The following is a 24,745-nucleotide window of genomic DNA, read 5'->3' as shown; positions in this document are numbered from 1 at the left end:
AACATAAAATGACTCTTCTCCACTAGTCCCTCCCTAACGTTTCAGTCTAGTTTTGTCAACAAATTTAGTCTAAATTGTCAATACATTTAGTCTTAGTTTTAGTCATCACAGCTTAATTTTTATTTCGTTTTTTAGTTTTCGTCAGTGAAAAATCGACAATCATTTTTCGATATAGTTTTAGTCGACTAAATCAACACTGGTATACAGATAGGAAGAAAAAAACCTTTGCAACCCCACTTTTTTTTCTCATTGTCCATTGTGGTGATAAACCAGGCAATGTTGTTGTCAAAATAAGCTGAAAAGACTGATAGCAAATGGGAAACTAAACAGAGGGAATGGAAATGTCTGTTTACTGAAATGGAATCCGTGTAATCAGTGCAAAAAATGTTTGAGGAAACTTATTTGGCTTGCCCCGTCCAAGAGTCGCAGCATTCGTCACTGACAGTGCTAATGTGGAAGTAGCAGCAGTTAAGCAGTTAAGTGATTTCTCTGAGGAGCTTGTACGCCGTCCAAAACAATGGCATTCGTGTTCCAAGTGCCAAGAGCTTCTCGCCGGGTGAGTTCTGAACAAAAATATGCCCATGATGGCAGTGAATGGATCGCAGGCTGAGTTCCAAGCTGATTGGAGTGTAACCAAGGTTGAAAGGGCATTTCGTCCTTTTTAAAGAGGCCGTCGCACAGCGGGACTCTACCAAGCAGGACAGGAAGCAAGCACAGTGTCCCTCTCAATGAGTCACTATGCTGCGACCCCCTCTCTCTCTCTCTCACCCCAATACTCAATGACATGCTGTCAGAAAATAGGGAGAAGGGGCCTCAGAAACCAGTGTGTGCACTGTGCAGGGGTGTCCCACCAAATTCTGGGCCCTGGGTACAAGGGTTCACTGTGTTATTTTGTGCTTTAACTATTGAAAAATAGCAGAATGATATACTGCCATTTTTGAAAAAAAGAAAAGAAAAGAAAAAACATTTGTGAAAGTCTTTTTGAAAAACCTGTTTCTATATCAGTGGTGCTCAAACTTTTTCATGTCAGGGACCCCCAAAATGAAATGTATTTGGCCACAGACCATCTCAAAATATTTAGTTCCAGGGACCCCTCAAAAGCAACATTTGAGTTACAAATGTTCGCTTAAAAAATGCATATATTCAAAGATTTGCACACATTTTCACAACTTTTCAAAAACAGCAGATCTACAAGCTTGCAGCGCGGCACTCGGTGCCGCTCAGTGAGCTTGTATATCTGCTATTTTTCAATAGCTAAAGCATAAAATAATTAAGACCCCTCCACCTTGGGCCCTAGTAACTCAGTACCCCCTTGTGACGCCCCTGTGTGTGTGTGTATGTGTGTGGGGCCTTGGGGGCTGACACGTTTTTCAATACAAATCATCCATCACGGATGGATACGTGTTGGATGCAGACGCTGATGACATCCACAGGGTCAGACATCTTGCTGGACGGCCCCTCGGGGTCCTCCTATGTCCGTCCAACAGATCATTTACTAGCAACACTGCTGTCACAGAGATTTCAACTGAGATAGCTGTGTGAGAAAAGTCTGGCTGACTGGCATTCTGGCAATTTATACACAGTATAACGGAAGACAAGGCTGAACTGAACTGTGATGTCGGCACAGGAGGTAATTTGAGAGCATGAAGGAACAAACTATTCAATTTGTGGCCATAAATGATCTAACTGATCTAAGCAGGGAAAAGTACAATTTACTATATCTGAAATTCAAGAATTTATATGTTAGAAGTAAACTTAACCACTTAACTGCCTATATAGTAGATTGTTGACTGGATTCCCCCAGGGGTCTATACTAGGTCTGCTCTTTTTTCCCCCCTCTACATCAAATCAGATCTAAAAAAAATAGACAATCTACAAGCTCACTTGTAGACTGCCACTTTTGCGGCTTTTATTATTATGTGGCTATTTTCTGTGAATGTTTGGCCCAGACTAGGGACACTAGGGTTCATGTGTCACGTACTCAAGTATCACACAAAAACGTGTGTGTGTCCGGCACTTTACCACTGTGCCACCCGAGTGCTTGTGTGCATCAAAGCATTATTTATACTTATTCAATATAGTTGGACTAATTTGACTGGGGGTTGATTCCATCTTAATCATCTTAGTGCTTAATAATAGCTTCCTTTATGAACAAATGACCAATGGTTTTGAGAAGCCTGGCTGCATTCAAGATTAGATCTTTATATTAGAGGCCCTTGTGTAGTTTCAACTTTGTTAACTCGATTTGTGACCTAGGAATCCGCTTGCACTTGTCTTTGATCCTCTTTAATGTTTCTTTATATTACTGCCCTATCTTTAACAGCCTACAATATTTCAGTGCAATTGGCTTCCTGACAGTGACGCGTGTGTGTGTGTGTGTGTGTGTGTGTGTGTGTGTGTGTGTGTGTGTGTGTGTGTGTGTGTGTGAGAGAGAGAGAGAGAGAGAGAGGGGAGAGAGCGAGAGAGTACAAGTTTCCTGTAAGGATGTGAGAGGTCACAACTTTCTGCTGAGACTGCGTGTGTTGTCCTTGTGTATCTCTGGACAGTACAACCATGGAGCCAACATGCATCTTTCACAGGAGGGGATTCATTAATCGTGAGAAAGTCCCATCCGACATCAGAGGGGTCATTGACTGACTGCCTAGACTGCTTTCATAAGGTCAAACTATCAGCGCATCTCTCAGAACCAAGACTATGGCAGAAGGTTTCATTGATCTACAGTATAAAAGCCCTGGATAATTAGACCACCAAAGAGGAGCCCGCTGAATAACAGTATCCCCCCCCCCCCCCCCCGAGGATGTAATACAAATGTGGGAGTGACCACACATCTATTACTGCCCAAAGGATATGAATGGATGCTGTGTGTGTGTGTGTGTGTGTGTGTGTGTGTGTGTGTGTGTGTGTGTGTGTGTGTGTGCGTGCGTGCGTGCGTGCGTGCGTGCGTGCGTGCGTGCGTGCGTGCGTGCGTGCGTGCGTGCGTCAGGGACGTCCAGAGAATGTTAGAGAGGCAGGGGCTGAAATTTCTAAAAGGGCGAACATTTTGAAAATAGCAGACCTCCAAGCTCACAACGCGTAGCGCTGCGATGCGTTGTGAGCTTGGAGGTCGGCTATTTTCGGTGTGTGATACCACACTGAACTAAGCATAATCAAGTGAATACTGGAGATGTGGCGTAAGGGCACGGGTTTCTACACAGAGAGGGCTATTCTTTCTACATAAGATGCTGCATTCAAGTTCAAGAGAGTTTACTTTGGACAAGGCAATTCTCTTGAATGCTGCCTTCAGGTAAAGCAGGGAAAGAGGACATTTGCATTTCTTTAACCATAGTAAAAACTGCATTCATGGTCCGGAGAGGGAATTCTTAACGGACTGATAAAAGGGCAGGGGCTCAAGACCCCTTTGATGTCTATGTGTGTGCACGTGCCTGGTGTGTGCGTGTGTTTGTGTGTGTGTGTAGGGCTGTCACAATTATTACATAATCGTCTAATCGTGATTATTTGACATTATCGCAATTATTTTGTCATAATCGTCATAATCGTGAATGTTGAAAAATTTCAGAAATAGTGGAAATAGCAGATCTACAAGCTCACAACGCGTCGCGATGCGACGCGTTGTGAGCTTGTAGATCGGCTATTTCCACTATCAATGTTATTTTTTAAGTACTAAGTTGTCAAATATGTCATTAATTTCTTTGTGTATGTAGGTTTTGTGTCATATCTGCCACGTGCAACTTCAAAGCCTAAAAGCCAAACAGAAATGTAATTGTCAATGACAAAAACACAATTAAATCGTTAATCGCCAATTATTTGAGTGACAATTAATCGTCATGTAAAATGTCATATCGTGACAGCCCTATGTGTGTGTGTGTGTGTGTGTGCGTGTGTGTGTGTGTGTGTGTGTGTGCGTGCATGTGTACGAAGAAAAGTGGCATGGCCCAGCTGTTTCCTTACACACCCTCTCGTTCTCTTTGCAACACACATACGTCTCCATCCTCTCCGATCAGGAAGGACTTAAAGGATATCCAAAGGGCACCGGCGTATCGCTGGGGGCAACTTATTGTTCTTACTCACCAACGTTATGGGTCTCAGCGGAAACGCAGGACCCGGTGATGCAATGGGGCAGGAAAGGCTTGTGACCCAGAAGGACCTTCTAATAAACTGAACCAGGGCTGAGGTAACATCCCATCCCACGGCAGAATAGCTTTCTTCAAAGCATGTTCTCTTTATGGTGGCTGTTAGCCGAGTGAGTGGGTGGAGAGGCTGTCTGGGAATCGGAAGGTCGCAGTTTCCACCGTCTAAGCGTCCGTGAACAAGATACTTAATCCTTTTAGGCGTAGAATTATTGAATGCTTTAACCAGTGAAAAATAGCAGATATACAAGCTCACAGCGCTGCGAGCTTGTACATCTGCTATTTTTTTGAAAAAGTCGTGAAAATGTGTGCAAATCTTGGACTATATGTATTTTCAAAGCGAACGTTTGTAACTCAAATTTTGCTTCTGGGGGGTCCTTGGAACTAAATATTTTGAGATGGGGGTCCGTGGCCAAATACATATCATTTTGGGGGTCCTTCACATGAAAAAGTTTGAGAACCACTGACATAGTAGTCTCTCAAGAACAGACTAACTGAGCTCCAGTTAAGTGAAAAGGACCGTTTCTTTGACGATGGCTCGCCAGATTGCCGACACAGAAACATAGGGTTTTCAAAAGATCTTAGAAGGATTCAAAAGACACTTATAGAATCTGGTCAAAATTCTAAATTTCACGATTTTTCAAAAATAGCAGATCTACAAGCTCACAGCGTGGCACTCGGTGCCGCGCTGTGAGCTTGTATATCTGCTATTTTTCAATAGTTAAAGCATGAAATAATGATACACAATACTGTGTACCCGTTAGCTCCCCTGCGTGCTCATCAGAGCCATCTGAGCAGCCATCTACTTTCCCTTCTTTGCCACAAACAAATGAAATGATGAAAATATTTTTCATCAAGTGTCTGCTATGTTCGGAGATGTCGGTTTCTAAGGCGCCGTTTACACGTCGTTGCAACGAGAATTACGCAAAATGAAAAGTCAGATATGGCGCCTTTCCGTTCAGACAACAGCATTTTCGGGGGTTGAAAACGGAACGAAGTGAGACTGGAATTTTGGGTGGAAAAGCTGACAGCGGTCTCCCCTCGCGTCACCGTGTAAACAACAGAAACGCAAGACACGACAACACATGTGATGTCGTGGCTCGCATACAGCCTACTGCAGCCACGTTACCATGGTGAGTGGTAAACAAGGAAGTAGAATCGTCTATCCGTGCATCACCGCCACCTATCAAAATTACATGGACACTACGTCATTTCATGATCTGATCCGGCTTCAAATGAAACCTGGATAAAAAGCAAAACGCAACGGCGATGTCCAGGACCTCGCCGTTTTCTCTACAGAGCGTTGTTGTCTGAACATGGCCTAAGATTGGTTAAAAGTGCTTGAGGGAAAGTCGGAGTGCTAATTATTAGTCATGACTCATAATGTTCTACTTGTTTGATTTGTCTGGAATGCTGGATTCAGACATTCCAGACTTGCAGCATACCTGTGTGTCACCGTTGCACGCGCTATTGTCAAGTGAGGAGCATACCAAAGGATCTGATGACAAAGACCTTAAAAGGTACTTCAAGGCAAGGCTCTGCAACCTTTTAGTTTTAAAGCAGCCAAAGCAAAAGAGGCCAAAGCAAAAGGGTAGAAAAGGCTTACAGGGCTTGATGAAGGCCCATAAAAGCAGGGGGAGGATTATCTTTTCAACTTTCAGGATTAGATGTCTGATCAGTCTCTCGCCGTGCTAAAGATCACTCAGACGTTTATTCAAAGGAAACTCCTGCAGGCTAATGGTAACTCAGAACTGCGCTGTGTCGATGTGCATTAGCGTCATGATGGCTGGGCTCGCCGGTCTACATCTGGGCTTCAGAGTCAGCGGTTTACATTTTAAGTATAAACGCCATGTGTGACACCGTTGCCTTGTCAGAGTGACTTACAATGACGGAACAGGTATGTGACTTGCTAAATGACAGTTGATGGAAGGTGAAATTGTTGTCCTTACTGTCTCCATATTCATAGAGCCAGCCATTTCGCCCCAGCGTCATTTAAAAAGAACTATAGGACTATGTTTAACCGGCCCGTGCTGCACTGCATGTATATGTGTTGTCTGTACTTGTCATGTTTCTCATGTTTGTTTAAATAAATGATTCAATCAAATCAATCAATCACTGGCGAAATCCATTCTCATGCATTTGGTACACTGAAATCACGCCGACTGAAAGCACTGGCTGAAAGCATTGACTGAAAGCACTAACCCCAAATCACTTTTGCACCCTCCTACATAATGATTTAAACTGGCATCATGAGATACGTAAGCAGACCCGTGGATTCGTGACAAAAGGCCACCCCGCCTTTCTGAGAATGAGCGTTAATGTTGGAATGGAGATGTAGTTTCTCATGTTACGCGTCAATTAGCCAGCAATCTGTAGACTAGACAGGGCAGGTGAATGCAGCCATCAGCCCCGGGGTTTTCATTGTCGGTTACAATTTAGACTGATCAAACGCAAAGAGGGAGAAAAGGGGAGAGAGATACACATGGAATTAGACACACAAGAGAGAATGACCTCATTGGAGGCCTTTCGGTGCAATCTGTCTTCTTGCTCGAGCAAAGGAGAGTTTAGTTGGTGAGAATCCATATTGATTGGAGCCCAACTGATATATCTATTTGGCAGATGAATCGGCTATTATTTGACTTTTTGGATGACACCGGTATCTGCAGTTATGTAGACCAGTGTTTCTCAACCTTTTTTCTGCATGGGCACACTTTTCATGTCCCAAGAATCCATGGGCACACAAACATAATACGGGGGTGGGAATATCGTCACTGTCGGGAAGAAACCTTGTATCTCCAAGTTTCAAATGTGTACGTTTCTTCGCAAAGTAAAAGCCCTGCTGCCCTGGCTGTTTTCACTAGTTTAAATCATTTTTAAAATGATAAATACAATACTGGCTTTCAAGTAGTTTCAAGGGGCACACTTGACCCTTCTCAGGGGCACACCAAAGGTCCCCAGGAACAGTGGTTGAGAAACACTGATGTAGACGGTGACATGTTCCGATTTGAAGAAAAAGTATGATTACAAAAATATTACTATTTTTGCCGATGGTGATGAAGTCCAACATTGGGATGCCAGGTTCAAAGCGGTTAATAAAATACACGTTTTTCGAGGAGTTACGAGTTTAGGAGTCTTTGGATCGGCATCAGACCCCAAAAAAACGGTCGGGATCTAGTCTTGATCCGTTTTTCGTCTGTGCAAGGCAATACCGCAGTTATGTGCCGAGAAACTCAACAACACCCATCGCTTTTCCTCTTTCGTCTCTTCAGACTGAAAGCGCACACCCACCCACCCACGCCTTTGCTCTGTCCATCCACACTGTCATGTCCGTTCCTCCATTGCTCATCCATTATCAGCGGCTGTCAGATATACTGGAGGAAGAGTAGGAGGAGGATTGGATTGATGGGAAGCAGAGAACGGAGCTACAAGTCACTGTGGTCCTGTGAAGCTCAACACAGCGGTTGGCCACACATTTTCTCTATAATCAGCATAACCTAAGATGGGAGCCGCGTGTGTGTGTGTGCGTGTGCGTGTGTGTGTGTGTGTGTGTGTGTGTGTGTGTGTGTGTGTGTGTGTGTGTGTGTGTGTGTGTGTGTGTGTGTGTGTGCGCGCGCGTGTGTGCAGTTGTGGAAAGGCTCAATTTACAAGGTGTCTGGTGGAACGATAGAAGCCAACCTCCAACTCTCTCTCTCACACACGCACACACACACAGGTTTAGGGATGGGACGATACGCGATATTATCGTTTATCGTGATAAAAAAACACACGATAATCGTATTGTGGAGATTCAATTCATCGTGATATCATCCTGCGTCATGCACTGGGATCAATTCACCTTTTATTTGCCGAGCTGCATATCCGGTACCACTTAAACCCTCTATAATTGGTAAAAGGTACTTATAATATACAGTACATACTTGATACATTCTTTTTTTCACTCTCCATCAAATGTCTTTGCCATGAATAGCCGATCTACAAGCTCACAAGCTTGTGAGCTTGTAGATCTGCAATTTTTGGGCAAATGTTCCGCCCCAACGATAATGGATTTTGATTATCGCAATAATACCGTAAATCGCAATTTCTTTGGTCACAATTATCGTGATACGACATGTTCTTATCGTCCCCTCCCTGCTCAGGTCTGTGTGGTGATTCTCTCCAACAAGGCCTCTTTCAAGTCCTCCTCTCTGTTTAACCAATCTGAAACAACACCCACTGTCCCACGCAGCATGGAACTCTGGGACGTATTCTGGAGACCGGCACGATGGGAAATTTCCACATTTCAGACGGAGGGACTGGGAAGATTTATGGATGGTTGGTGGGTGGGTGATGTAAGGTATGACCACGACGTATCGCATATAGCAGAAGTGACCCTTTAAAAAGAAAATAAGATACCGTCTGACTGAGAGGACTCTTAATAATCGTCAGGACCACGGTATGTCTTTAGCAGAGGACAGTGTGGAACAGAATGACCAACAAAAAAAACCCAGAAATCTGATGATTGAATTCTTTCATTGAGTGACATCAACTGCTTGCACCTTTGAAGGAAAAAAGAAAATGAAAACCAGCTAGTTAAATGCAAAAGCAAAATGTGCTTGGTAGATTATAATGCGTGTTTCCTAAACCCACCAGGCTTGAGTTAAGACCCGCCTCGCGGAAACGCCCCTCTCAATAGACGGGTTTCTTGTTTACAAACATTGAGACTAAATGCACAGCTGACTGTATCATGTAGTCAATTCTGTCCAATCCCCAAACCTGTTGTTTTGGGGAGCGCTGGTTTCATTGGCTAATTTTGGTACGGACCCTGCGCACGCATCTAGTTTTATCAGTGTAACGTGGACCAGAAACCCGTCTATAATCTTCAGTATGAAAGTGCATATAGTGCATATAGTGCTGTTAGTGCGAAGCAATACTATACCTACTACCTATACTGATCCATTACAATAATACACGCAGCATAATACGCCCAAAGCCATATCCAAACTATAACAATTCAACTGATAATCAGTAAGAGTTTTTATTTTGAGCACAGTAGTGACAAATTAATAGCTTTCTCAGTACGTTTTTCTCTTTAGCAACAACGTTTTCTCTTTTTTAAGCACAGTGCAAAGTAAGTTTTTTTAGCACAGTTTATTTTGAGCACTGTAGTGACAAATTAATAGCTGTGCATTGTGCAAATGCAGGCATTTCTCAGTACAAGTTTTAAGATTGTCTTCATGCCTTTGTTAGGTCTGACTTTATCCACCCTCCATGTGTCCGGCAAGGATTTCAGCCACTCCTGGAAGTTCTCGCGTTTCCGCGAGGCGGGTCTTAACTCAAACCTGGTGGGTTTAGGAAACACGCGATTATAACATAGACCTCCACCCAGGTTACAGTTTGTCTACTTCTGGTGCCACGTCCCCTAGTCCCCAATAGAACATCAGAAATTATGTGCATTTTTGTGACAGGCCCACACACAGACACACCCTCTACCACGCAACCTTTTAGCCAATCAATGATTAGTCAGTTGAGGAGGACCAACGTTTCCACGAGGGTTTGTGCAAATCGTGACAGACAGTTGGAGACAGACGGAACGCACGAAAACGTCGTCTCCGTGGCTGGCGGAGGTAATGAGTGAAACACGGTTGAGGGAGTCAAGTGTGCACGTATTCACATATTGGAGAGTGAAACATGAGCCTGTGAATGAGACGATTTCCCTGCGTAATAAAAACAATAAAGTAAATTATTCTATTTCTCACATTTCTTTTACCCTTCTCTCCCTTGTTTTCACTCTCATTCACTCTCTCTCTCTCTCTCTCTCTCTCCCTCAATCCATCCGTCGCTAATCCTCTTCCTACATGGCTCACTGAATCCTCAGTGTTCATTTGTCTGCCCCCCCTTTGTTTGTCTCTACAGTACTGTCTGCCTCGCTCTTCTCCCTTTTCCAGATTTCCTCCAATCCACTCCCCCCCCCCCCCCCGGTCTATCACATCCGTCCAATCCAGGCACGTGCACACATAGGAGACATCAAAAGGAGCCCCTGCCCTTTAATCTGTCTGTAAAAAGTGCCCTTTCCAGACCATGAACGCAGTTTATGCTATGGTGAAAGAAATGCAAATGCCCCATTTCCATGCCATACCTGAAGGCAGCATTCAAGAGAATTGCCTTGTCAAAATTCTCCTGAAATTGAATGCTTATGTTGAACAATCTGGCAAGCCATCGTCAAAGAAAGGGGAACACCCACTCGGTCTTTACCTCTTCCTTTGAAGAAGCGTAAGCGATCATGACTCCAAGCTCACAGCGCGACGTGTTGTGAGCTTGGAGGTCTGCTATTTTCGGTGCTTCCACCAAAAGACTCTTTTGGAAATTCCAGCCCCTGCCTCTCTAACATTCTCTGGACGTCTCTGGTTCAATCCACCTCCATCCATCCACCTCAACCCTTACTCATCTCCACCTCCACCTCCACCTCCACCTCCCTCCATTCATTCATCCCTCATTCCCTCCTCACGTCCTCATCTACTCTTTTCTTTCTTTTTCCACACATGAAGGACAGCGAAGCATTCCACCGGCTCCGCCCCTTCCAACCCATGCAGAAAAATAAATAATTGTCCACATGTTGCGCTGGAATTTTAATGACTTCCATAGCTCTGCTTTTGTCTCTCTTCCAGAAATCCAGGCAGATTCCAAAGAGGAAGAAGAAAAAAAACCCTCCTAAAACTAAATGAATCATTTTAGTAGTATGATAATGACGCTGCAGCCTGTGCCAAGTGGTGACCTTTGATCCGACGCTGGGTGGCTTCAAAGGAAAGACGGCATATGAGGAACTTCACCAAGCCAAAGGCAGGCCTACATGCAATGCAAAACAAGAACATTTTTGGACAATGTTTGTCATGTCCTCATAATAAGCTTAGCCTTTTTTCCGCCCTAAGATTTATTTTTATATATTTTTTGGTTCCATTTAGATATGCAAATGTAGAAAGACTGGGGACAGAGAGAGGGGATAGATGCGAGACAAAATGAGAGTCGGATTCGAACTAGGGTTCTCGCATCTCACAAGGAGCACGAGGTCCGTGCACTGACTGCCCAAACCTTTACCATTCAGATAGATACAAATGAATATCTACCTTAAAGCAGGGGTCTTCAAAGTTTTCAGGCCAAGGACCCCTTAGTTGAGAGAGAGATGAAGCAGGGACCCCCACAAGCTTTTCATAGATTCCTTATTGTTTCATTGTTTGACAGCATGATTATCAGTGTATTTTGGATTCATGTCAATTTGTGTTTTCAGATATTTAACCACTCAATACTTAAAAAAGTTGACATTTCACTATGCTCTTTTTCCCCTCTACACCAAACCTCTTTGCTATTTTTGGCTAAACTTCTCTGAATATGGACGCTAGGTTCAAGTGGTTAATATAAAATATAAATATATATAAAAGTTTCTCACAAAAGATTTGGAGGACCCCCTAGTGGTCCGGGACCCCCTGTTGAAGACCCCTGCCTTAAAGGAATTAAAATTACGTCATTATCTACACAACTTTGTCCCAACAACGCACAAAGAGTTTGCCGGCTGAATATTGTCCAAAACAATCAAATTCAACGGTAACGCCTTAAAAAGTTCTAAAAGGGCAAACGCTGACCCGAACCTCAGTCCATACAGCACATTGCAAGTCTTCTGAAGGCAAACAAGCAGATGTTTTCAAAAGCATTCAAGCTCTTTCCATGTGTATGTGATGTAGCAGATCTCTACGTAGGAGTGTAAACATGTGGGGGAGATTTTGCATTCTCATTCTTTGCTTGGCTTCAGAATTGTTGGAATGGACTGCAGTCATTTCTGGGTGAACTACTCCTTTCACTAATGAAGAAAAGTATTTTTGTCAGGGGGCGTAGCATGACAAAAAGTCAACAATTTTCTAAATTGGTGACTCATCCGTCATGCCAGCAAGTACACACACACACACTCTCATACGCACTCTCATACACAATGTGCAAATGTTACTTTAAATCCACACTTGTGTCTGGGCTAAAATAACTAGTAGGCTACAATCTCCAGCTAACAAGAAATTAGGGCCCTGGAGATTGCAAATTCCTCAGGAGTGTCTTTTAATTGTTCCATTAAGTACAGTCAAGTACACATTAGAAATCTGTGTTTGTGCCACGCGTCCATTGGCTCTTGAGAATGTACAAACCAACCTACATCTTCACAGTGCATACATACATCCTTATACAAACAATAAATCACTTGAATCTTGAAATGGAAGATTTGGTTCCATCTATACACTCTCAAAGTTAAATGTACACTCGGGACTTTACTGTGTATGCCACCCATGAGTCAGACCTAAGTCTAAGAGAAGAAGGGGCAAATACAGCCGGTGTCCCTGTCAAGGGCCAACATAGAGACAAGGGGCTCTATTATGATCCAGGTCTTATGCCTTATGCCTTAACTTCTTTGCCTTTTTTTTTTACTATTTTGAAAAACATTTTTAAATACTTCAAATGCTGATCTACATCTGCACGTTGTGATCTTGCAGATCAGCTATTTGAAATATTAAAAAACATATGTCTGGGCGTCCGGTGGCCTACTGGTCAAGGCGCATACCACATAGGCACCGCCACATAGGCATGGTTGCCGCGGCGTTGCCGGTTCGATTCCCGATCCGGACGACCTTTGCTGCATGTCACTCCCCATCTCTCTCTCTCCCCATTTCCTGTCAGTCTACTGTATACTATCAATAAAGGCATAAAAAAAGCCAAAAAATAAATTATAAAAAAAAAAAAAAAAAAAAAAACATGTCTATATAGTAAAAAAAAAAAAGGCAAAGAAGTTAAAGGGGGAGTTCAGTCAAATAAAGATGATAACAAGGGTATTCCCAGTTTGTCACACAACAGAGTAATGTATTATTAACCAACAGACACAATTTGAATGATGAAAAAAATCTAAAAGTTTTAAAAATTACGTTTCAAAATTTGTCAAATCCAATACATATTTTTATGTCCTTTCTGCCTAGGGCTGTAGGGGCGTGGCCTATGTACAGTATGAAGCCACGCCCATTCACAGAGGTTTCTGCTTTGGTTTTCAGTGATGTTAAAAAAAAAGGGAAAAAAAGGCACTAAAGTACATTTACTCAAAAAGAAAGTAACTAAGTACATTTGCTCAAGTACTTTGTACTCAGGTACTTTGTCTTTATTTTCAAATTAATAAAGAAAAGTAAAAAGCTCACAATGTGTCAAGCTTGTAGATCTGCTATTTTCAAAATACTTGATACATTTGAAAACGTTTGCAGTAGTAGTGATACTTTTACTCAAGTAAAATATTTGAGTACTTTTTCCATCACTCGTGTTTTGTCGTCACAGGACGTGCAGCGTGCGCGCGCGCACACGCACACACACACACACACACACACACACACACACACACACACACACACACAGAGGGAGACACGATGGGGAGAGGGAGAGAGAGACTTTCTGAACGTGGCTAATGCTAGCTAGCAGCAGCTAAACTCTGTGGACTTGTGTGGAGGCATGGAGGCACGCGCCGCGTGTGGGTGCTGTGTGTGTGTGTGTGTGTGTGTGTGTGTGGGGTGTGGTGTGGGGGGGGGGGGGGGGGGGAAGCACTGCAGCAAAACAACAACAGTTTGGACGTTAGCGTTTAGCGTCCAGGCTAGCAGGAAGAAGGGAAGTTGCCTAGTAACTGATCTCATAGGCTATTCAGTAGCCTATCAAAAGTAATTAATTAATAACTATCACCGTGATGCGCAGTTTTGCGCACCACGGTGACAAGCATTAAAATATGACACCCCAGTTATGATTAAAAAACGTAAAGCAGTCTTATTCCACAATGCTTTAATATAAAGTTCCAATTTTTTTATAGGGGTTCAGAAATGACTAATTCTACATGTAAAATGTGTCTATAAAGAAATAGCTTAATTCCCTGAACTGGGTCTTTAAGGCATAAGGCATAAGACCTGGATCATGATAGAGCCCATAGTCTTTAGAATCTAATCAGACCCCAAACTAAGGAGAGATCCATGAGCATTTACAAACATCAGATGAATAATGTTTGTATGCTATCCCACTTTCAGTATGGCCCGGAGGAACACCACTGCGAGGGCTTACATTCCAGCCACCGCGACCTTTCTCAGTGAAGTGTCCAGAGCGACGCGCTAGAGCAGGAAACGGATGCAATTTCCAGGAAAATTATAATCCCCACTAGAAATGACAGTGCTGTGTCCGAATGACCCCCAACCCCCCTCCAAAACATGGGGGGGGGATGACTTCATATCTGCACCTGCATGCAGGGGCGTCACACCAAATTCTGGGCCCTGGGTACAAGGATTCACTGCGGGCCCCCCATGAATGTTAACTATTGAAAAACAGCAGATATACAAGCTCACAGCGCGGCACCGAGTGCCGCGCTGCGAGCTTGTAGATCTGCTATTTTTGAAAAATCGTGAAAATGTGTGCCAATTAAGAAACCTATGTTTCCATGTCAGTGATGCTCAAACTTTTTCATGTGAAGGACCCCCCCCCATCTCAAAATATTTAGTTCCAGGGACCCCCCCAGAAGCAAAATTTGTGTTACAAATGTTCACTTAAAAAATACATATATTCAAAGATTTGGGCACATTTTCACGACTTATAAAAAATAGCAGATCTACAAGCTCGCAGCGCGGCACTCGGTGCCGCGCTGTGAGCTTGTATATCTGCTATTTTTCAATAGCTAAAGTTACTAGGGCCCCTCCACCTTGGGCCCCCTTGGGCCCCTCCACCTTGGGTAACTCAGTCCCACTTTCCTACCCCTTGTGACGCCCCTGCCTGCATGCTTTAGTTTACCATTGAGTCAATAATAATCCATATGAATACAGATTCTCCATCGCTATAGGGAACACCCAGGACCAACGTTTACATTTCAGAACCCTTCGGGGCCGTGCTGGTTTTTCCTTCTCAACCCAGGACCAGCTGTGGAAGAAATGACAATACAAGGGGAAAACAACAAAGATGAATAACCCTCCCACCCAGCTCACTCCCTCCGCCATCTCGCCATCACCCATTTTTATGGGTCCCTTAATCTTTTGTTGCCTACATTTAGTTTTAAATTATTTGAAACATAAAAATTAAAAAAAAAAAGAAAAACATTCCCAAGATTTTCATGAACAAATGTTTAAGAAGTAGTGAAAATAGCTCGGGAGAAGAGTGTTTTTTTGCAGGTCTTTCAGTCCGAGTGTATCAAAAAAGCAACTGGGTTAAGGCAGCAGAAGCTTGTGATTGGCTGCGCGGAGGTGACGAAAGTCTGGGGGACGGAGATACACCTAAACCTAACCTTAACCCCTAACCTCAGTAAAACTAACACTGGTGAATGCTAACCTGCCGACACTGGTGAATGCTAACCTGGTGAATGTTAAACTGGTCGGACCAACGGTGCTTAACCCAGTTGCTTTTTTGCTCCACTCGGACTGAAAGACCTGCAAAAAAACAACTCTCCCAAAATAGCTGATCTACAAGCTCACAACTCGGCGCAAAGCGACGCGTTGAGAGCTTGTCGATCGGCTGTTTTCACTAGTTTGGGTCTCGGACAAACGTCTAATCTCTCTTTTGGGTCTTCTCGACCCTCAAAGGTTTGGGAGGCACTGCGCTACAACTTGTCTCACGCACCAGGAATCCAGGCAACATCCTCTGAGCTGCAGCCCACAACGAGAAGCAGGCCTTGGGACGCAGCCTCGACGGAACTCCCCTATACTCCCATGCTGCGGCCCTAGGGAGCATGGCTCAGGGCCAGGCCTTTGTCTATATATCACACTCCTCTTTTGTCTATTTGTTCAGCATCTAAGCCAGGAGCAGAGGGCTTTGGTCCTTTACGTTGTGTCTATCACTTGTGTGTTCCACAATGGCTTTTGGCTTTCATAACCCCCGACCGTCTTATTCCAACTGTGTAAATGAAAAAGAACCCGCTGTCGTCTTTCCACTGTGCCGGGGAACGAGGACAGGAAGCGGCCAGCGGGACGCGGCCGTTGAGTTTCTCTCTTTCTGAAATCTTTTTCAGAAACGCTTTCTATCGACTGTATTTTTTCGAAAAATATGTCATTGGCAACATCGGCTTTTCAATTACTGTCTTTGTCACGTGACTTTACATTCTGTTCTAGCTTTATCTCTGCTATCTCTCTCAATCTCTTTCTCTCTGAGCAGTGTATCTATTCCTTTTTTTGTTTGCAACTAGAGGTAGTTGAGGCACGAAACTGGCATTAACAGCATATTGAAACTCTTTACTGGATTGTGCACCATAAGACAATTCTTACTTGATACTAATGTACATACGTTTTATTTAACCGATTTAGCACTAACAGCTTCCACTCTTCCCTTCATGAGACTAAAAATCAAACATGCGTTTTAGCCTCAGTGAAATCATAGCTAGTTCTGATGTAATCCCCCTGATTGGAGGGGTGGGACATCAAACTCAGTCCCTTCTCCGAGTCCAACGAACTAAATGACTTCCAGGCTTAGGGAGGGGAGGAAGGAAGGAAGGAAGGAAGGAAGGAAGGAAGGAAGGAAAACATAAAACAACTTAAACAAAGAAAGAAAACATAAAACATAAACCAGGGGTCTTCAATGTTTTCAGGCCAAGGACCCTTTAGTTGAGTGATATAGTTTCATTGTTTGACATCACAATCATCAGTGTATTTTGGATTCATGTCAATTTGTGTTTCCAGATATTTAACCACTTGAACAGTCGATACTTAATAAACTTTACCTTTCACTCAGTACTTATAGTCTGCTCAGCTCTTTTTCTGGTCTACACCAAACCTCTTTGCCGAAAATAGCCGATCTACAAGCTCACAACGCCTCTGCGCGAGGCGTTGTGAGCTTGTAGATCTGCTATTTTTGACTAAAGTTCTCAGGATATGGACGCTATAGGGTTCAAGTGCAAGTAAAAAAAAATATGCTATCACACAAAGATTTGGAGGACCCCCTGTAGTAACTCTCTGAGGACCCCCTGTTGAAGACCCTTGACATAAACAAAGAAAGTAAATGAGTTCTTGGGGATGGAACCAACAAGGCAGCAGGGAGATGGGGAGAGGAAACCGGAGGGCTGCAGACCAATAAGTGCAGTGGACCCACACGGCACCAAAGTCAATATTTGCAAGGACAGAGAAGCTCCCTGTGAGTTGATGAAGTCATTGTTTTTGGAGTTTGGAAAGCAAGGGTCTAGGTCAGAGCTACAGCAGGTTCCCAGAGTGATGGGTGTGTGCGTGTGTGTGTGTGTGTGTGTGTGTGTGTGTGTGTGTGTGTGTGTGTGTGTGTGCGTGCGCGTGTACGTGAAAATGGACTATCTATTGTTATGTTGAAAGTAAAGCAATGTCCTTACTTCTGGATGTTCCATACTCTGTCTACCATTTCCCTGTACACCGCCCATCCATAGAAACCACTGCCATCCCTAGATACGACCACTGAAATAGTGGATACTTTTTAGTACACCGTTTAGTACCAATTTCACACCACGCTGCCCAGTTTCTTGTAGTGGAATACCTGGCAAAAGTGTGTGGGGTGGGGGTGGAGTGGAGTGGGGCCATGACTATGGAAAAACAGCTTTACATAAACACCACTGTCACCCATAGGTGCCACCGCAAATCATGGATAGCACTACCATCCATAGATATCACCATGTTTACATGGGTTGTTTTTTTACTTGGTGGCGTACAAAACCTCCCCCCATCTTCCTGGGTCACATTTTGTTCCCAGAACCTCGCCTTTTAACGTCATTTAATTTTTTTGTGAGGCAGATAATATTCACTGTCACTTGACTCAACCCCACGCTTTGGTACAATGATGTTATCTGTGCCAGGACAGGGAGGGACATTGTCCCCGACAAAAGGCTGATTGAACTGAGACTGCATGTGAGACACAGCCGTGACAATGGGCTCTATATCTATATTGAGAAGAGAAAAGCTACTTCAGGTCATAGCAAAGAAAGCAAAATTACAGGCAACAGGACAATGCAAATTTCTCTTTTGGGTCACGGGCTAAAACGTTTGGGAACCACTAGTCTACAATACCTTAACCAGAAATGAGGTGAACATTGACATACATGAGACAAGACTGGAAGGTTGGATGTGGTGATCTACATTCCATCAAATGTGCAATGGCCTATAATGGTATACAAATTCTATGCATTATCAAGGGGATAAGTTACCACAAGCTTACCACAAACATAAAATCAAAAAGTAATCTTTGCAACAGATGTCACATTTTGGTGAGAACAGGCTTGGCAAAAGCACTCCCAGTCCAATGAACCTTGACCTGACAAGAGTGATCCATAAAAAGTGTTGGAACGAACAAGTTTAAAACTTTACAACAGACGCCCTGCCAAGCTCATCACGGTTGAAGTGAAGTCATCTGCACGTCGAGGCTGATTTGCAGAGGCCAAAAACTAAAAAGAACACCAGACATGCCCTTGTGCCAATTGCCCATCCTTTCTTTATCTCTATTATATCGTCACTGTCGGGCAGAAACCTTGTATCTCCAAGTTTCAATTTTTTATGTTTTTTCGTAAAGTAAAGCCCTGCCTCATCATACAAGACTGTCGCACAAGACAAGTGAAAACAGCAGATCTACAAGCACACAACGCCTTGCGATGCGAGGCCTTGTGTGCTTGTAGATTGGCTATTTTCACTAATTTAAATCACTTTTAAAATGATAAACACAAAACAAACTGTTTTGGACATACAAGGTTTCCACCCGACAACGGCGATATGGTCTATCTTAATTTTTCTTTATTTCTCTTTCTTCCTCTTTCCTTCACAGAGAACATTTCCCCTAAAACACATTCAGTTCAACACCAACTGCACGACAAACCACTGAGCCTCGGCCAGTCATAAAAACGGAGTCAAAGGGTAACGGGGATCGATGTTCACTGTTCCCTCAGGAATCTAAGAACCTAAGTATTAATATAAAATGACTAAACCATTTTGTGGAAAAAACAACACGGCACCAGATCTTAATCCAAGGCAGGGGGAAATTGAAGATTAGCTCACTAGTGTGCTCTCCGATTAGCTCACTCTGCTCTCCCTGTGAATATAGAGCTTTGGTCAAACTACTCAAAGCTCAGTAACTAAAACTACCATGGCCAGTTCAACACTGTGTATGATGGAGGATGCAGGGTTATGTTATTCCCTTTTCTGGGAGGAAACTTGAGATACAATGTTCAAGTTTTGATCAGGTATGTGCGCGCACACACACACCCACCCACACACACACACGTGCACTATGGCTGAGCTATGTACAAGCATATTGTCATACTGTAGCTCATATTTAAAGGCCTTCTGGGGGCCCTGCCCGAATACATTTGGTTCAGCTTAGCGCTGCTGTCCTGCACTATTCAATCATGCTGAAATCACCACAGGAAAAGAAGAAAAACAAGTCTTGGAGAGCTTTAACACGGCCAAACTCTCTGCAAAAGTAATTCCCCACCCACCCAATTTAAAAACAAACAGTTTATGGGAGAGTGTAGATGTATACAGATACATTTATCCAAATTATTAGTGTTTATCCAACATAAACACTAATAAACAACTCTCACGTACACCTTAAAGCTCGGGGAAGCCTTTTTCCTTCCTTTCTCGAGAGCAGAACTGAAGTGCAGCTGACTCGGGGACAGCTGGAAACCACGCTGTATGACATAATCTGAGGAGCACCAGCCAGGGTATTTAATGTGCAGTAGGGATGGAACGATATGAACATTTCATATCATGATTATTGTGACAAAAGATATACGATATTATCGCGATAATCAAAATCCATTATCCTGGGGTGGAACATTTGCCCCAAGAAATAGCAGATCTACAAGCTCACAACGGGTTGTGAGCTTGTAGATCTGCTATTTTTTGGCAAAGACATTTGATAGAGACTTTAGAGAGTGAAAAAAGACTATCAAGTATGTATATTATAAGTACCTTTTGCCAATTATAGAGGGTTTAAGTGGTACCGGATTTGCAGCTCGGCAAATAAAAGGTGAATTGATCCCAGTGCATGATGGAGGACGATATCACGATTAATTAAATCTCTACGACACGATTATCGAGTGTTTTTATCACGATAAACGATAATATCGCTTATCGTCCAGTCCCTAATGTGCACACACACACACACACACACACACACACACACGCATGCACGCATACACGCTCGCACCCCTCTAGGTCCTTTGGGACCATTTGGGTCTCAGCATATTCATCTTACCACACCTGCAGTTCGCTGCGTGTACCTGTATGAGTGCTATAGTGATGTCGTTTGTGAGTGATTCGTTTGAAAGAACCAGTTCGTTCCTGTGAACGAACTCGTTCACTTCCTTAAACTGTTACGTTCACATTTTGGTTCACTCCCCCAATCCCCTCCCCCGGTACACAGGACAGGACGGCGAGCTGTACGTGCGACGCAATAAAAAAACTCCAGCGATAGTATTTTTCGCGCAGGTGAACGTGAACGGATGATATGAACAGCTCATTGCAGTGAACTGTTTTGCCCATCGCTAATGAGTACTGGTGACAAATGACCACTCTAGATTTTTATTCTGGAGGGTCATTTGTGCTGTCACACTGGGACTATACTTCACTATCAGAGAACACCATTATTATCCACAGACTCAGCCTCAGTATGGGGATTGCTAACAATTTTATCAAACTACACGTCCCAGTGTGCAATGCAATAATTCACACATCCCACCGAAAAAGAAATCTGTCTGTAATATGTCATTAAGATGTATCTCGTGACCTTGACCCAAGGTTCAAGCGCACGGCGCTGAATTCACTTGGATGTACTACAAATGGTGCTGGAGAGGAAGTCGAGACAGACAGGATTGCAAATCATTCTACCTCGAGCAGCAATATTTTCTTCAAAGCGTGATGGGGGGAACCATTTCTTTAACTATGAGAAAACTGCAAGGAATGTCAAAAGCGGAAGACCGAACAATATTGCAATATTGCATTTTGTTGCTTCTTTCAAGGGGGTTGAAACAAATATTTGACTGCTCATATAAGAATGTGTCGGTGCAGTGAACCCTTCACCGCAGCAACATGTGCTATGGGAGCAGGACCGATAGTTATGCAGCTTATTGCTCGACTCAATACATAGGCCTACAGACAAATGTTGCACTGACAGTTCAAGTCTAGCTCAAAAGAAAGCTTTTGTCTTTTAGATCAGGGGTCTTCAATGTTTTCAGGCCAAGGACCCCTTAGTTGAGAGAGAGATGAAGCAGAGGCCCCCACAAGCTTTTCATAGATTCCATGCCATTTCATTGTTTGACAGCACAATCATCAGTGTATTTTGGATTCATGTCAATTTGTGTTTTCAGATATTTAACCACTTGAGCCGTCATTGCCAGATAAACTTGACCTTTTACTCTGTACTTAGTCTGCTTTTTTTCCTTCTACACCAAACCTCTTGACGAAAATATCCAATCTACAAGCTCACAACGCCTTGTGCTTGTAGATCCGCTATCTTTGGCTACAGTTCTCAGAATATGGACACTAGGGTTCATGTTAATATAAAAAGGATTGGAAGATCTGGAGGACCCTCTGTAGTAACTCTGAGGACCCCCTAGGTGCCCCAGACCCCCTGTTGAAGACCCCTGTTTTAGATATTGAATGCGTCTGTCTGTATGTCATGATGATTAGACATGATCTAACCCCATGTTTTTGCATTGCCCAGACAGATAGGCTAATACACAATACCTAATCATATACAAACCCACAACCCAGTCCATTCAACGTTTTCTCCAAGTTGCAGTGCTTTAAGACTCGGTTGGTACCGCGTAGAAAATTGGCAAAGAGATCAAATACAAGACAAAAACAAGATCCTTGGCACCCTCGTCTAATCCAATTTGCGAGTCAGATGGTCACAGTTTGCCGTCAGCTAAAGCGCAACAACGGATTTACATCAGAATGAATTCCTCGTCGAGTCACATTGAGGCGCGATGATGCAAAATGCCAAACACCTCGGAGCTATATGAATGACTCCGACTGTACGCACAGAATAACAACGTAGCATCTGAGCCGAGGCCATTAGACCACACTATTTCCCATCATTATTCAGTTACCCGACCATGAAAGGCGGCCATTCATAAGAGCACCCAGAAAACAACACCCAGAAATAGAACCCGGTTTCTTTAATGGCGTCCTCCCATCACCACTTAGGCAGCGGTGGGTAAAGGGACACCTATGAAAAGATTAACTACACCACTTGACTGCACAACTCCTCCTTTTCCTTGGGTGGGGGAGGTGGGGGTGAATGGTTGAGAAACAGAATTATGACAAGCAGGGGCCACTTGAGTTCCTGGACGCACTTTGCAGGAGGCTAAATGTGCACTTAAATGTGTCGTGGACTGCCCATAACAAGTCCTAAATCTCATTAGTCCTACATGTCATCAGTCCTACTTTGGTTAGGGTTAGGTTTAGGCATAGTTTTACTGAGGTTAGGGTTAGGTTTAGGCATAGTTTTACTGAGGTTAGGGTTAGGTTTAGGCATAGTATTATTCCCCAGGTTAACATTCACCAGATTCGGACTAATGGGATGTCGGACCAATGCCATGGCACCACCGTTGTCTCAAGCCATACATCGGATCAGACTTACTGAGTCAAAGACAAAAATACAGGTTAACGTGTTGTGTGTGCCTGGCTCATGTGGCCCACGTCAACATGACATGCAACAAAACCGCCCCCTCAGCAAACTGCATTATCGTGCCCCCCCCCCCCCCCCCCCAAGGCATGCTGACACTTGAGAGCACGGCTCCTTTTATGCGTGCAGGGAGCCGTCCAAGGCCCATTCACAGCTCCATGCTTCTTTTCCACTTGCACACAAAAAAAGAACTTTCAAACTGAAAAGAAGGGAGAAGGGGGTTCCTCTGGCGTCTCTGCAATTAGCATGCTAGGCCCACAGAAGCAACTTTCAAGGGGAAGTGCTTTGAATCTTCTTTGCCGTCCTGGAAAACTTTCTCATGAAAACATTTGAGATTTTGTGACACCACATCATAGATCAGTGTTTCTCAAACTTTCACATTTCATGGTCTCCCCTTAACTCTGACAGTGTACAAATGGAACCAAATGGACCCTAGCGGGTCCATTTGGTTCCATTTGTACACTGTCAGAGTTACAGCCTTTATGGCTCAATTTAGACCCCACCTAAAGGAACCCACAGAGTCCCTGGAATCAACTATGAGAACCACTGTCATAGATTGTATTTGGTTGAAAATGTTGAAAAAAATGCAGGGCCAGATTTAAGAGTCTTGCAAGCAGGCAGGTTAGTACTCAAAATCTCTGCGGAATTTGAACCACAGCAGTGGGATAGTGGGCCTGCATGCTGGCAGAGAGAATGCACAGTAAAAAACCCCGGTGTTCATTTAATTCCAAGAGTGTACAAACAAGTGGAACCATTTGTACACTCTTTGGAGTTAACAGAACCCTTGTGTTTATTTATTCAACAGATACTGAACGGCATAAATGCATGACTCACCTGTTGGGACAACAGCCAAGCAGCCAAACAGTTAATGTAGACTTCAATCCCTTCACTTCAGCAGCACAACAGCACAGATCCACCTGCAGTGCAGTGACTACTAGTACCACCGTTCTTCACTCTCTCTCTCTCTCTCTTGCTCTCACTCCCTCTAACACGCCTCTCCCATTGTAACAGAGAGCACAGCGCAGTGGGGAAAACTCTCCCGCTTTCCTCCACGCTCCTCCTATCTCCCCCGTTAGTTTCTCCCTTTCTTTTTGTTCTTCCACACTCTCTTCCAAAAGCCAGGGGATGGTCTGTCTTCTTTATCTGGTCTTCCGTGCTAAGCGCAGCACTGATAGAGCAGCATTTATCTGCTGCAGCGGAGGAGGACTGGCTGGCACTGGCAGAGAGTGTGTGCGTGTGTGTGTTGAGACTGCGTGTGTGTGGAGGGTGCAAGCTCCAAAATTGATGGGGGCTGCTGTGTTGGGGAGGGGTGAGTGAAGAGGGGGGTGTGTGGGGGAGGGGCAGCCATGATTAGAATTCTCCTGGACGCAAGACACGCACGGCACGCACGCACACACACATGCAGCGCACGTGCTTTACAGATGAAATGACACAGGCTCCATATGCCCCCCCTGGAGTCCTTTAGGCTGTCTGTCGTTAAAAGTTCTCCAGGACCTTGAAAGGGATTTCACAGCCCTTCCTTACAAAATGTTTGTGTTACTTGGCTCGGACTTGATAGAGAGACGCAGAAAGAGCACAGAGAGTGGCTAATGAAACTAAACCACCTGCTCTGGAAAAGCGTTTCTGATACTCTCTCTCTCTGCAGCTTGCAAACACCACGTTACGTGCTTGGTTTATGGAACCACTTTGCAACACAACTAGAACGTTAGTGTTCAAGCATGCGTGTGGCCCGCATGGAAATCAAATCTTAACCCCTGGCAGGACCATTTCTCTCGGTCTCTAACCTCTCTCTCTACTTTCTCCTTCTCTCCCCCCCCCGGTTTCCTTCCTTTCTTCACTCTTTCATACAATCATCATCATTGGCAAGTTGCAACAATGGGCCACAGCCAGCCCATGCCCCACGTCTGTTTTCAGCGAGGTCTGACTATAAAGGCAAGGGAATGTCCCATTCTTCACCAGGACCCCCACTGACCCTCCTC

The 24,745-nt window shown here is 43.9% G+C and overlaps 1 protein-coding gene across 1 annotated transcript in view; it reads right to left on the bottom strand.

The window, feature by feature from the left end:
- Positions 1 to 23,896, bottom strand: part of add3a (adducin 3 (gamma) a) — a 134,582-nt gene extending 110,686 nt beyond the window's left edge. The window contains exon 1 of the mRNA XM_080722195.1: positions 23,601 to 23,896. The gene's annotated coding sequence lies outside the window, so the exon portion shown is untranslated. The remainder of the gene's footprint in view (positions 1 to 23,600) is intronic.
- Positions 23,897 to 24,745: the final 849 nt, after the last annotated feature.

Source organism: Nannobrachium achirus (assembly GCF_963921795.1).
Source record: "Nannobrachium achirus genome assembly, chromosome: 3".
NCBI lineage: Eukaryota > Metazoa > Chordata > Actinopteri > Myctophiformes > Myctophidae > Nannobrachium > Nannobrachium achirus.
Note: the sequence above shows the minus strand (reverse complement) of the source record. Positions and strands in the feature narration are given on the sequence as shown.